At 42.7% G+C, this 13,822-nt stretch overlaps 1 protein-coding gene across 6 annotated transcripts in view; it reads right to left on the bottom strand.

Moving 5' to 3' along the window:
• FAM13B (family with sequence similarity 13 member B) overlaps positions 1-12,173 on the bottom strand; it is a 44,872-nt gene extending 32,699 nt beyond the window's left edge. The window contains exons 1-2 of one of the 6 annotated variants that reach the window (XM_058034581.1): positions 12,030-12,173; positions 792-958 (exon numbers count right to left, since the gene is read on the bottom strand). The gene's annotated coding sequence lies outside the window, so the exon portion shown is untranslated. Of the gene's footprint in view, positions 1-791; positions 959-7,480; positions 7,553-8,579; positions 8,599-12,029 lie in introns of those variants that run through there. The other 5 variants (XM_058034576.1, XM_058034580.1, XM_058034577.1 and 2 more) reach the window with 5 other exon arrangements.
• Between the last annotated feature and the right edge of the window lie 1,649 nt (positions 12,174-13,822).

Raw genomic sequence — 13,822 nt, 5'->3', positions numbered from 1 at the left:
CCACTGAGGTGTTCTGTCCAGCCCTCAACAGAGGACTGAGAAGAATGTATACAGCAGGAAGGAAAATGCAGAAAATTCTAGTTACCACATTTCTAATTAAGTTCTAAGGTATTTTGGTAAATTCCTCAGTACTTTTTCTGACAGTATTTAGTAGCTAGGCTCTCAGAACTCAATACAAAAGTCTCTCAACAGGAAATGAAACCAGTGGATCACACCAAACCAAAACCCTAATTTCAATCATATGAAATGATTAAGTACTTTGTGATACTCAACTGGGCTGTAATAATTTTAAAATATACTTGGCATTTTCTGGTCTACATAATAAAGCTTTCCACACCTGAATCAAATTAAATTTTTTACTGATCAGAAAACCCCCAAAGCTAGTTTCTAGATGCTCAGTGATACCATTCTATCATGCAGAAGCTTGAGCTTCACTTGCAAGTGTTTGCTTGATAAAGGATCTAGATCGATAACAAAAGGCAGTGTAAGTCAGTCAGGCTGTAATCCTGTCAAAACCAAAATATTTCTCCTAGGAAAGAAAAAACTGTCCTTTCAAAATAACTAATAAAAAGAAAAGAAAACATACTTGCTTAAATGCCAGCAGTCACTTTGACAGAAGCTGGCACATAGAACATGAAGTAAATGCTGTTAGTCAAAGCACTGCAACCAAACTAAAATTCTCTGTTTACCAAGAGGTAAATTCTAATAGATTAGACATTCTGAAATTCACACTTGCTCTTCCTTTATTTTTTCCCCAGCAAAGCAAGTTAAGAAACAGTTAAGAAACCCACCTCAGAGTACTTAAACAGCCGAGTTTGAAAAACGCTTTCTGCGCCAGCTGCCCTCACTGACCAAGCATTCCTCTGTCATTTATGGTTGTTTAAGATTATGGCAAAAGATCAGCCTGTAGTTCCTCATTGAAGAATAGCAGAACTCGATCAGTACTTCAGCAGTTAATCTGAAAAGAAGGAAAATATTATTAGATCATAAAGTTTTCAACAGTTTTCAACTCAGTCAGGAATCCAAACATCACGTTAGAGGAATTCTTGTCAAATCATCAGTTTCTTGTTCTGAACAAGAAAGCATAAAGCTCACATTAGCACAGCTTATGAGAGAGCCCCTAAAACAGCAAATCCCTCCTTTCATTTATGAGTTAACCAAATCTGAAGTGAAAGTTAGCATTGGACATCTAAGTCTTAACAATTATGAAATAATTTGCAGACTCATTCAATACTCTTCCAAAGAATCAAGGAGAGTTAAGTAGGTTACACAGAGTGTTTTAAAGTACCTACCGTGCTAAAATATTTAATGGCTATGAAATTTTTAGAATGATCTCAGGCACTGGTCTAATACAACATCTTTAAACAGCAAGAGCAAAACCTAAATCCTAACTAAGGAACCTTTACAGTCAAGCAGTCTTTGATGGTAGTGATCATCCTTTCTAGGAAGTTCTTACGTGTCCTAACTGCCAGTTCAGAGTCCAAGTGATCATCAGGTCTGGGTACGGGAAGCAACTTCACCATGTCAGATTCCACAGAACCACCCACACTTTTGCCACCTTTTACTTAGGATCCAGATTATCTGGACATTTTTCATCTTCTCAGCTCTCAAAATAGCTACAAACCACAGTAAATTGCCTTTCTAATTTTCTGTGGTATTAAAAACTTAAATTGCAGCTTCATGGCACAGTGGAGCCAATGTAATGCCCAGAATCAGTCAGAGTCACATCAGCCCCTTGATCTCCCCACTGCCTGCTCTAAATAAACTCAAGCAACTGTGATTGGGCAAAAGCAGCTTGTGACACACACATAACCACAACACTCATCACCAAAACTAGATAACAAAGAGGCTTTCCCCAGCTTCAAAACATTCACTGAAACCTTTTGTTTCATAACTGGAGATTGATATGACAGCCTGGAGACAAGTACCTTCCCTCCCTTTGTTCTCCCACAGCTCCTGCTTCTGTTCCACATCAGGACAAATAAACTTTATCTTCACTTGCAAATTCCTGACAACCAAGCCCTCTGCTTTCAGTACCAAAATGCCAGACCATTCATTAGCTATCACAACAGGAGCCCAGAGTACTCTCAGCAGTTTGAATAAAGCAGTTTTGCTGCTCCCAACCCTCCCTAAAGTGCATCCATGTGCTGAGGGAGTTGGTCATAAGCTCTATGTAAGACTGCTTCCATCTCCTCAGCATTTCCTTGCATTGAGACCTAGAGAAAAAATATTTCAGGCTTAGAAGTGTTTAAATGGTCTCTGTGCCTTGTATTACACACAGGCTGTAAATCTCTTAAGCCTCACACAAGTGAATCCTGCTCTGAGATCAGGGCTCCAGGTGAGCTGACAACAGAAAATGAAGGGTTATATTCTAGTCAATGGGTTTGACTTTTTTTTTTTTCACCCTATCATGTTCAAATCTGTTATTGCAAATTCTTGGTTACTAAAAGATCCTACCAGGTTCCAACAATAAAGCAGTTGCAATTCATGACCTCCTATAATTTATGGAGGCCTGGTACAGCCATTTTTATTTATTGTTCTGGTATTTTAAGAGAAAGTCAACATAATCTTTGCATGTAAGTAGATTTCAATCAATCCAAACATATCAAGCAAAATTTAAAATATGAAGTTGCACACAGTTTATTTTCTCAAGCTCTACCAAAGTCAGCTTGCCCACAATGAACAGAAAACCTCTCACTGGCCAGCTGTGGGGTTAAGGGCACCTGGGAGAAAACCTTTGATGGATCTGCCACAATGCTTCAGGCTGACTTACCAAAACCAACAAACAAACCTTCAAAACAAACATCACCTAATAAAAAGGCCAAATTAGAAGTAACCACTTCTTCATAATTCTGCACCAATTGAACAATCTTACAGCCCAGCTTTCTCAGCAGAGGCAACTTTGTGCTCAGTTCACTGACATGAAAGCTCAGCAGTGAACAGGCTGCCTGAATATTAATTTCATTCAAGAGGCATGAAAAAAAGAAAAAGAATACAAACTTCTATTTTAACTGGCTTGGCAAGGTAAGAATGAAGTTGAAACAGCCTGGTTGTCTCATTGTTAGAGCAAAACCGGATTTACAACCCAGGTTTATACTTTGAAGAAAGCTTTATATGGCTTATTATCACCTAGAAAAATTAGTGAAAGCCCCATTTTCACCTTCTCAGACACACACATTTCAATATATCATTATACACAACAATCTATTTTCAGAGCAGTTCAGTCTTTTCCCTTTTAGTTCAGGCTCTGCTCTCTCCACAGGCTGTGATACAATTAATCTGACATTTACCAAATCTAGAAAGAGCTAGAAACTCTGAAAGTTATTCAAGTTATTTCAGCAAGTTTTACTTCCTGCTATGTCCAACATTGTAAAAACTGTTAATAATTAAACATTTTATCTGCCCTTTTTCTGTGGATCAGAAGCTTTCCCGTTTGCCCTCCCGTGACTCAGGAAGTGCAGCACGTCACTGCAGGCACACACGAGAACCAGGACAGGACATGCAACTTCCAGGATTATTTCCAGAGTCTTTCACAAATTCTAAGCAATGCTGTGGAGTTTTTTAATTTTTTTTTTTTGCCCCAATCAAACAGGAGCTAACCCACTCATTCCACTCTTTCTTCTTCTGCCCATATTATCCTGATCCTTCTGAGCACATGTTTCTCCCTCACAATTTCATAACCTAAATGCTTCACAAGTTCTATCAAGAAAAAGACAAAAAATAGCAACTAAAAAACAAAAAAAAAAAAAACCAAAACCACACAAAAGAAAACTACCTAGCTTGAGTTTAATTATAAACATTCTGGTTGCATTTTTTTCAATCTACTTCCCCTGCTTGTTACTACAAACATTTAAAAACATCCTTGTCCCGTTGCTCGGCTGTTCCAATGGCCTGGAAAGGCTCTGGGTGGCCTTGGGGCTCCAAAGGACGAGAGGAGTCTCCAGGTTTTTCAGTCTCCAGTGTTGTTTATTCATTCTTATCTACAATATTTCCCCCAGCCCAGCAGAGGTCTGCACAGCAGCCAGCCATGAGCACACTGAGAGCCCTCGGGGCGGTCACTTATCCTTACACCCAAAACTGTGTGTAAGATATTTACCTTTTCCCCCAATACCTTTCACCCTTATTGACCAGTGCACATTCAGTAAGAACCAATCTCAAAGTGCCACCATCACCACCGAAGATGGATGACAAGAAGAAGAAGAAGAAGGACAGGACACGCCCTAATTCCTCCATCTTGTCCCCTCAGAACCCCCCTGTACTGAGATCCTAAAACCTGTGTTTTCACTTTATAATTAACCTATCCCTTCACCATTTATCCCTGTGTGATCCTCCCATCCTCACACAGCTGTTACGTCCTGTGCAGGATCAAAGTCCAACCACCAAACACTTCTGGCAACGTTCCAGGACCTCGGAGCCCCCCAAGGGCTGTCTCGGTGACTCTGCACATCAGGACTGCTGTGCTGAGTTCCCACACATCCTTAAGCTACAATCATGCTCTACAAAACATAAATGCAGCAAAGTAAAAATACACCTTATTGTAACCACATATTACACCACAATTTTACAAGGGACTGAAAAAACTTACTATGTCCTTTGTAACATGTTGAGCCCAAGCATCTTAAATGAGGGTAAAATACAGAGTTTTGTTTTGTATTGTGGATTTCGGTGCTGTCTGGTGTTATTTAAAAAATTTTGGGTTGCTTTTTTTAATTAAGGCAAGTGCTTTATAGGGTCTGCTGGGAAAACAGCACCGTGAGCTTCATTCTGCCATAACAGCATTCACTTATCTTGGCAAATGGAGAAGCATTTACACCCACACATGAAATGCCACTGAAAACCCCACAGAATACATGGCTAACTGCTAATATTTGAGGAATACACTTGAAAATTTAGATTTACATTTAGTTCAGCTTTTACATTAATGACTGAAGTACAAATAATATATGGGCATCATTTTAAATGAAAGTTCTCAGGGTTCCACCACCTTTCCTTAAAACAAAGGAATGAAACAACAAGCAAAAATAAACAAAGAAATGCTGCAAACTGAAACTGTGCCATAGGAATGAAAACATTAATTTTGTGTGTACAATGTCTGCCACAAGTCTCAACTATTTCAGCAATTCTTTTATTTGCTCATTTTATGTAGCAAGAAATTCGTATTGTCTCTGAAACCAACCCAAAGCTAACACTGACTGCTGTTTTGCTCTGTGTTAATACATTATTTCATGGCATTAGCAAACATTGCCAGTGAATATTTGTTTTTAATGCATAAAAGTAAAAACTAAGATTTTTAAATAGGGAAAAAAGCAACAAAATGGCTCATCCCAGCTTCTCAGGAAACACACCTCAAGTTTTTTTGGCTTTTTCGGCTGCAGTGCTGTGACCCTGTGAAGCATCACATGCCTGCAAAGTGAGTCCTACAGATCACAAACACACCCTGCAGTGCAAAGAGATCAATGCTCCTTGTCTGCAATAATTATTTACAAACTCAATTCCACAAAAACATTAGTCCCAAACTTTTTGATTTCTTCCTCGAGATTTGATGAAGAAAAATAATGTATTATGTTTACTCATAGACAAAACCTGTGACATCTCCCTGGCTGCCTACAGCAAACATACTGCCAATCCAAATAAATAATTGATTTTTTTGCTAAATTGGAAATGATCAAATTTTAAACAGATTTTCTAAGAAGAATTTCTAAATGCTGGCCAAAACCTAAGAGCCAGATTGCAAGATGGAATCCCAGGAACTCTGCTGCTGACATCACCCAGAGGCAGCTGCCAGGCAGGGCAGAGCAAGGAGCCTCCCCTGGGCACAGCTCTGAGTCCCAGCTCTGCAGAGCACACGGAGCCACTCACTGACTGCTGCGCTTATTTCTGCCTCCAAAAACGGCAACCAGCGCTCCTCATCTCACTCTTTAGTTTTGCTGAGTTAAAAGGAAACTGAATTTTGTAACAATTAGCACTGACTGGTTTTCATGCCATTTGTATACTCAAATTACTGTGAGCATTCCCAATGGATGAAGCTTTTGGGCAAAAGAGCTTTTCCTCGTCTGATTTTCAGCTTTTGTTCAGCTAACAAGTAAAACCAGAGCATTTTGCTTGTTTGAAATAGTCCAGTCAAAATTGCAAGGATGGCCAGGCTGGGGAGGGGACATGGCTTGCAGTAAATTTATACAAAAGACAAACTGAAATTAATCCCACAAACAGAATCTACAGGACACAGAAAGGACAAATTTGTCTCAAGAGTACAGTAAAAGGCATGCAGAGATGTGCAAGTGCTTAAACAGACACAGAACATCCTCTATGTAAAAAGAATAATCACATTTAAGAACTCATTAATACATTTGAAAGTCAAAACAATAATTATTTAAAATAAAAGTTTTTAAACCAGCAAGATCAGCTTAAAATAGACTCTTAAAGCAAGATTTCCTCTTTCTGCCTCAGTGAAATCAGCTATCAAGAGGTATTCTAGCCACAAGTCTAGAATGGCAAATTTGGCTCAGTTATTATTTTAAATTTAATAAGCTGGTCTTCTTAAGAACACAATCCCCATTCCCATTAAGGCATACTGTTTGAAATTAGGTAGAACTACAAAATTTCACTTGCAGTGTTGAAGGAATCCATGTTAGAGTGAATTTCTTCCCAAGCAGATGTGACTTTGCTGCTCCCTTTGTTTCTCATTATGGTTCCCAACTCTTCACTGCCCTGTTGGCTTTCTGGTTAAGCAGGAATCAGAAGGACACCAGCCCACTGCAGTTTTGCACACAATCAAAAAGGAGCCAGCAGAAGCATGAACAGCAGCTCTCATTAATGAGCAGTTTGTCTGTGTATGCCCTCACGTGTGCATTCACACACACATTAAACCTCAGTGCTGTTAAACAGAAATTCTCCATCGTTGGCCAGCAGCACTTCTGAGATGGTCTCAAAACCACTCAACTGACAAAATACTGCTTATACTGACACAGCAAGTAGAAGCACAAAAAATGCACCAGAAGATTTAGTGGAATGCAATTCTAATGCAATTTTGTTCCCTGGGAATGTGGCAGCAAGCCTTCTAATTTACAAATTAGAACAATTTAAATTAAGCCTTTATGTCGTTTCCATGCAAGAAAGAAACAAAACACCTCATGAAAACTCCTCTGGAAGAGATATAACTAAAACTAATATAATTTTGGAATTTGTGAGTTTTTTCATTTATTTACAAGCCAAGAAACCATAATACTGATTAGTATTTATTTTCCAGTCATTAAAGTTTAGTCTACAATTTCAGCTGACAGAACCTGAGCACATTCTGAAAACGCCCATTGTTCACAGACCCTCATGAGAGACAGATCCAATCCATTAGAAAAACCCCAAATACAGTGACTGATTTAAGCAACATTCCAAAAATATTCTACACTTTTAAAGAACAAGCTGAGAGGTCATCAAAATGTTAGCTGATTTTGATAAGCAAAAAGAATGTTTTATATTCACTTACTAGATAAAATCCAAAGGCTTTTTACCAGCATTACAGCAACTTAGAATCCTCCAAGTACATTGTAGCAAGAAAATAAAACCATCAGCGATCCCAGAAAAAGTAGATGTTTGCTCAGTGCTCACACCCACCACCACACACTGCCAGATTTGCTCTCATCTGCTGCTGCCAATGCACATGTGCAGAATTCTAAAGAAACTTCCTGCTCACACAGATCCCATCACACTCTTAACAACAGTAGTTAATAAATAAAAAGGCTTTTGTATCTTGTGTAACAGCTAATTATATTCATCCTACTCGCCACCCCCCAATGCAAAGCTCTACTCCACAAGCACACAAATCTCACTGCCCCTGCATCAGACAGTGCAGAACCTGGCTGCAATGGCATCATTAAAGAACAGGAAAGTAACAGACAGGAAGAAATTATCAGCAAAACTCTGCAACTTGCAAGCTTCACGTTATAAAAGCAAAGCAGTTTAACAATTGTAACTGCTGTTAAAAAAGACTTTGGAACAGAAGCCAAGCTATTTCAGAGACACCAAAAAAGCAAACTATAAATATATAATGCACTTAATTCATTATACATAAGTTATCCTATTACATACATTTATCATCAGTTTGTTGCTCCCCTCCCAAACAGGTCAGCAGAAACACAAACTGGAACTCAGCAATCACAAAATGGTTCACAGCCCCTGATACCCAAACGCTGCCTCTGGCAGAGCCTCGAGCACGTGCCACCAAAATAAAGGACAGGCTCAGCACCCCCACGGCAGGAGAGAGACATTTCAACCAAGAGTTCAGTGCTGCAGCAATGATTCTCTGAATTAAAAGAGATGGGGAAATTAAAAAAAAAAAAAGGGGTCTGGTACTGAGGTCCTCTGTCAAAACTTAATTATGACTAAATTTGAAGAAATCACAAGGTTAAGAGTTACATTGCAGACTAAAATTAACTAACCTGATTATATTTCTAGAGTGCCAAGACAACAAAAGATTTCATTAAATATAAAGTTCAGCAGAAAGGAGAGAAAACCTTTCAAAAATACACACTTAAGAAAGGGTATAAAAGAAGAAAGAACCATGTTGATAAGATTGCAGCTCTCACCTTTTCAGTTCTGTCCATGTGTTATTGTCCTACACAGCTGAGCACAAATTTTAATGCTAGCACACTGCAGGGAACTGTGCACAGAAGAGCCACATGAGGAGAGCTGCCAGCAGCACTGGAACCTGGACAATCCGTGCAGGGCTCCCACCACATGCAGGGCTCACATCCAGCACATGCCCCACCCAAATGTCCTTACAAATGTCCAAACAGAGAAGAAAATAAAAACCATTCAAAGCTCTCTATAGGAAAAAGCCTCTGCAACCAGAGTCTTTGTTACAAGCTGTTTGAACACAAACGTAAAGCCCTATCTGTATTTTAAGTTCAAATGGCACATTTTTGTTTTTTTCTTAAGACAAATATACAGGATTTCACACATTCACAGGGGAAAGACCACAAGAGTAGAACTGTTAATATCACAATAGAACTATTTTCACTAATCAGAACATGGGCCTGCAAAATATTACCCATTTCTTGTAGGGAATGACTCCACCCATATGGTGCAAACATAACAGGTTTTGACCTTCTAAACTATGTTTTTAAGACTTCAAAACAAACCAGCTTGACAGAAAAAAAAAGCTTGGTAGAAGATGCAGTAACAAATATATTATGTTTTAGAGTGCAATAATCCACAGAATTCACTTGAACTGACTGAGCTGGCTATCAAGCCAGTACAAACTGTGAAGATAAATCTGAATTTACCAAGCCTTGAGACAGCTACTCATTCTCAAACAAAATTTTTGATCTCTGACCTTACAGAAAATAATAGTTATCAAGACTGAATTGCTCAATTATACTAACTTTCCAGGGAGCAATGGAAAATTCTTGTATTCTCTGCCTGAATCCAATTGTGACAAGAGACACAGAGCCCCTCTGCTGAAAAACTGACAGAGCCATCACTTTACAAACTGCATGACAAGTAACAATCTCCTTCTTCTGTAGCCCTTCACAAAAGATTTAATATTCCTTCACTTCTGTATCTCCTCCTCATGTTTTGGATAAAATGTTAATTTTCAGCTCTTAAATAACAGTCTGAATTTATCAATAAATATGCAACTAGGCCTGCAATGCAAGGAAAAAAAGTTGAAAAAGTTTCCATCCTTCATCCTCACAGATGGAAATGATGAATTGCCCTGCACTAGCTGATTCACTGCCACCCAAATGGCCAGGAGATTTCTGTGTGCTAATATGGCAGCAGGGTTAACCTGCTAGGCACGGAATTAAAGGACAACTTGCACCAACATCACTTCCTCCTCCATGCAGCCACAGCTTCTTTTGTGGGGGATGGGGGAAAAAAGAGAATCACCACACAAAAATAAAAAAGTCCAAACTAAAAAAAAAAAAATCAGCTCAGACTTGGTGGGTTTTTCTTACTTTCCCCCTGGAAAGGGGCATCACTGCTCAGCTGTAGCATTTGAGCAGAAATCCAAAGGCTGAGTATCAGAGAAGGAAAAAACCCAAGCCCATAAAGCCTTCCCACGCAGCAAGCAGGGACTCAAAACTTTCTGATGTCTGTTCCAAACACACAGAATATTTCTCCAGCCTCACCTGCTTCTCAAACATGCCATTATATACATTGGAGAGCAACGCTTCACTGCTTGCACAGGCTCTCAGGGTAGGAGCCACACATGACAAATGTTAAATTCAGTCTTTATGAGTGCAAGAAGATCCTCCAGTGTTTCAAGCAACACAAAAATGAAGTGCCCAAACTAACACAGAGCAGGTAAAAACGATCATTTGTCAAACTCAGATGTTTTGACATGTTGTTCATGTCAAAATCTGCAAGCATTAAAAGCTACCAGGAGCCTCTCCGAGTCAGCTTCCTTAAATGCAACCATGGGACACTTTACTTGATTGATTTTTCTAAAACAATACTGTAAATTTCCAGTTTGATGCTTTCAAAGCATTGAGGTATTTAATTCCTTATTGTTACATAGTCGAGACAAGGAAAGAATCCCTATGGAGCCAAACAATGTACAAAATACAGACAAAGAAGATTAAAAGAGATCTTAAATATCTTAAAGTCTATGCAACAAAGAACACATAAAGCAATTTACTAGTTATGAGCAGTAAAAAAAAAAAACAAAATAGCTAAACTGCTTATAATATAGGCCAACAAATCAGTTTTCTGCTCTTTTTATACTGCAGATTAAACTGCATGGAAGACAGGAAAACTTCAAACCTAAACACTAATCCAGTTTAACAATTTGTTCTAAATTCACAAACTAACAATTCCATCCCTGAGGACATTCAGGAACACATGCCAAAAAAAAATAAACAACTGTGTGTTCTTCATATATTCACTTTCTTTTTTTTTTTTTTAACAGGCAAGAGTTATAATGTGGTATTTACTTTCTTCATCTGTTACCTCTTTTCCCCATCTTGAGCCTGGCAGCAGTAAGAAATTTTATACAAATTTCTTAAAATGCAGCCAGACCAAGGAATTTGAGAATAAGAGAGCTGTGCATTAAAAGCTGGCATTGCAGTTTGTGATGGGAGGGTTTTTTGTTGTCGGGTTTTGTTGTTTTTTTCCAAACCTTGAAGGAGCACCCCAACACTGGGCCATCTCATATTAAAGCAACTTTTTGATAGCAAGAAACATTTCCACTGAAATCCCTAAGGAGCTTCCATGAACAGTGGAAACTCACAGCAGCAAACCCCTCGGAAGATATATTCGGTCACAGCCTGGCGCGTTCAGTGCATGACCCAGCGCTGCCTTGGTGACCCAGGCGATGCAGTGACCGCCCTTGTGCCAACTTCTGGGACCCACCGGGCTGCCAGGGAGCGGGGCCGGGGCTGTGAGGGAGAGGGGCCGGGGCTGTGAGGGAGCGGGGCCGGGGCTGTGAGGGAGAAAGGCAGGGGCTGTGAGGGAGAAAGGCAGGGGCTGTGAGGGAGAGAGGCAGGGGCTGTGAGGGAGAGAGGCAGGGGCTGTGAGGGAGAGGGGCCGGGGCTGTGAAGGAGAAGGGCCGGGGCTGTGAAGGAGAAGGGCCGGGGCTGTGAAGGAGAAGGGCCGGGGCTGTCAGGGAGAAAGGCAGGGGCTGTCAGGGAGCGGGGCCGGGGCAGTGAGGGAGCGGGACCGGGGCTGTGAAGGAGAGGGGCCGGGGCTGTCAGGGAGAAAGGCAGGGGCTGTGAGGGAGCGGGGCCGGGGCTGTCAGGGAGCGGGGCTGGGGCTGTCAGCGCGCCCTGCCAGGGGTACCCGGCCGCTCCGTGCCAGGAGGGCGCAGCCTGGGCGCACACTCCTGCAGGAGCCGGGCTGTCAGCGCTGCCGTCCCACCGACAGCAGCCTGGGGGACGCTGCCGCCCCTTGACAGCTCGCAGCTCGCGGCTGCAGCGGCTGGGCAGGAGGAAGTTCCCGCGCCCCGCTCGGGCCGGTGCCAGAAGGTTCCTGAAGCCTGACGTGACACCGAGCGGCCCGAGCGGGGACCCCCCGCGCATGCGCCCCGCGCCCCTCACCGTTGCCGGGTGACTCGCCCTCCCCGCCGACCTCAGCACCACCGGCAGGTTCCTCCGCCTCTTCCTACCCCGGGGGCCGGCGCGGGCCTCTCCTCGCCGCTCCGCTCTCCTCGCAGCCCTCCTCCGCCGGCCGCTGCCCGCGCCGTGTGCCGCGGCCGCCGCGCTGCCGGAGCCGACGCCGTCCGTGCCCTCACAGCCGCTCCGAGCTCCGAGCCGCGAGCGGGGGGTCCCCGACGGCAGCGGCGGCGACGGGCGGAAGTGACGCGCTGACTGACAGGTGCAGAGCTCGCGCCCCCCGCCCGCCTCCCCCCGGGGGTCACGTGCCGCGGGGCGGGGCGGGCGCTGAGGGCGGGCGGGACCCGCGCCCTGAGGCGGCGGCGGCCGCGCCCGGCCCGGCCCGGGGGGCGAGCGGGGATCGCCCCAAAATGAACGTTTTCATCATGTTCCCTCACGGTAACCCAGCCACCTGCCCGCATCGGCCTGTGCGGGCTCCGAGTCACAGAGTGAAACAGCTTGGGGAAGACCTCTGAGCTCATCGAGCCCAAGCTTGGAGCGAGCATCACTGCGCCCACCGCACCCGGGACTGAGTGCCCCGTCCGCTGTTTCCTTAAACACCTCCCTGGGCAGCTCCTTCCTATGTCTGATCACCCCTTCCGTGAAGAAATTCCTCTTCCCGTCCAACCTAAACCTCCTCTGGTGCAGTTTAAGACTCTCCTCGCATCCTGGGGTGCCCAGAGTGTGACCATGGCCAGCAGTGCCACCGTGCAGGCTCGTACCCTGCTCGCTTTGGTTGGACATGAGGAGAAATTTCTTCCCAGAAAAGGTGATCAGACATTGGAACGGGCTGCCCAGGGAGGTGGTGTGTCACCGTCCCTGGAGCTGTTTAAACCTGGATAAGGCACTCAATGCCATGGCCTGGTTGACATAGGTTCGACTCAACGACCTCAGAAGTCTTTTTTGGCGTAATTGATTCTGATTTTCCAGTTTTGCTTTTCTGATAACCATATTAAAATATTTCCTGTAAATCTTCTGAACTGAAGCATCAAGAGCAATCACTGCCAAACATTTCCCAAATGCGAGCGTGCCAGAAGTAATGAAGTGCCCTTTGACAAAGAGCTAATGCATTTTGAAACACAAAATTTAGCACCCTTAAAGTGAGTTAGCATAAGTTAGAGAGGAGATGCAAGCTTACACCCGAAGTGTTAAAAGCAGTGCCTGGCAGTCTGTGGTTCCCACATGCCACGCTGAAACTACAACAGCTTTTTCTGTCATGCAGTGCCAGCAGCCATAGGTGGTGGGTTTAATAAGGCATTTAAGGAAACTTGGATTTAGTTAGTAAAAATCCTCTCAGGAAAAGCTTTTTTTTTCCTCCCGTGAAAAACTGACAAAGAGTATATGAAAGGGGGAAAAATTATACAGGCAGGATGGGATTAATTGAAACCTCTGTATTTTCAATAGCTGGGAGGATTTTTTTTCAGGTTTTCCAGCATGGGCTCTGAATTTTATCTAGAGATACATTTACAAGGCTCATTAAAAGGTTTTGCATTTAGAATCCAAAGAAGGGAGAGTCACAACTCCACAGTAAATTAACCTGGCTTTAATCAGATCTAAAAACTCTGTTTTCCTGCTGGAAGATTTGGTGCCATTAGGAGGTACCACACAAACCCAATAAAACATGTAGGGTTGGGGGAAATGGTCTGTGTGTGCTCTCTGTCTGTTTCCACAGCAGACTTCTCCACTTGAAGCACTAATAAAATTTCCTCGCATCAGGATGAGGTTTGTGAATTTGTATT

This window comes from Melospiza georgiana, chromosome 15 (assembly GCF_028018845.1).
Source record: "Melospiza georgiana isolate bMelGeo1 chromosome 15, bMelGeo1.pri, whole genome shotgun sequence".
NCBI classification, from domain to species: domain Eukaryota; kingdom Metazoa; phylum Chordata; class Aves; order Passeriformes; family Passerellidae; genus Melospiza; species Melospiza georgiana.
This window is presented reverse-complemented; position numbering and strand designations above follow the sequence as displayed.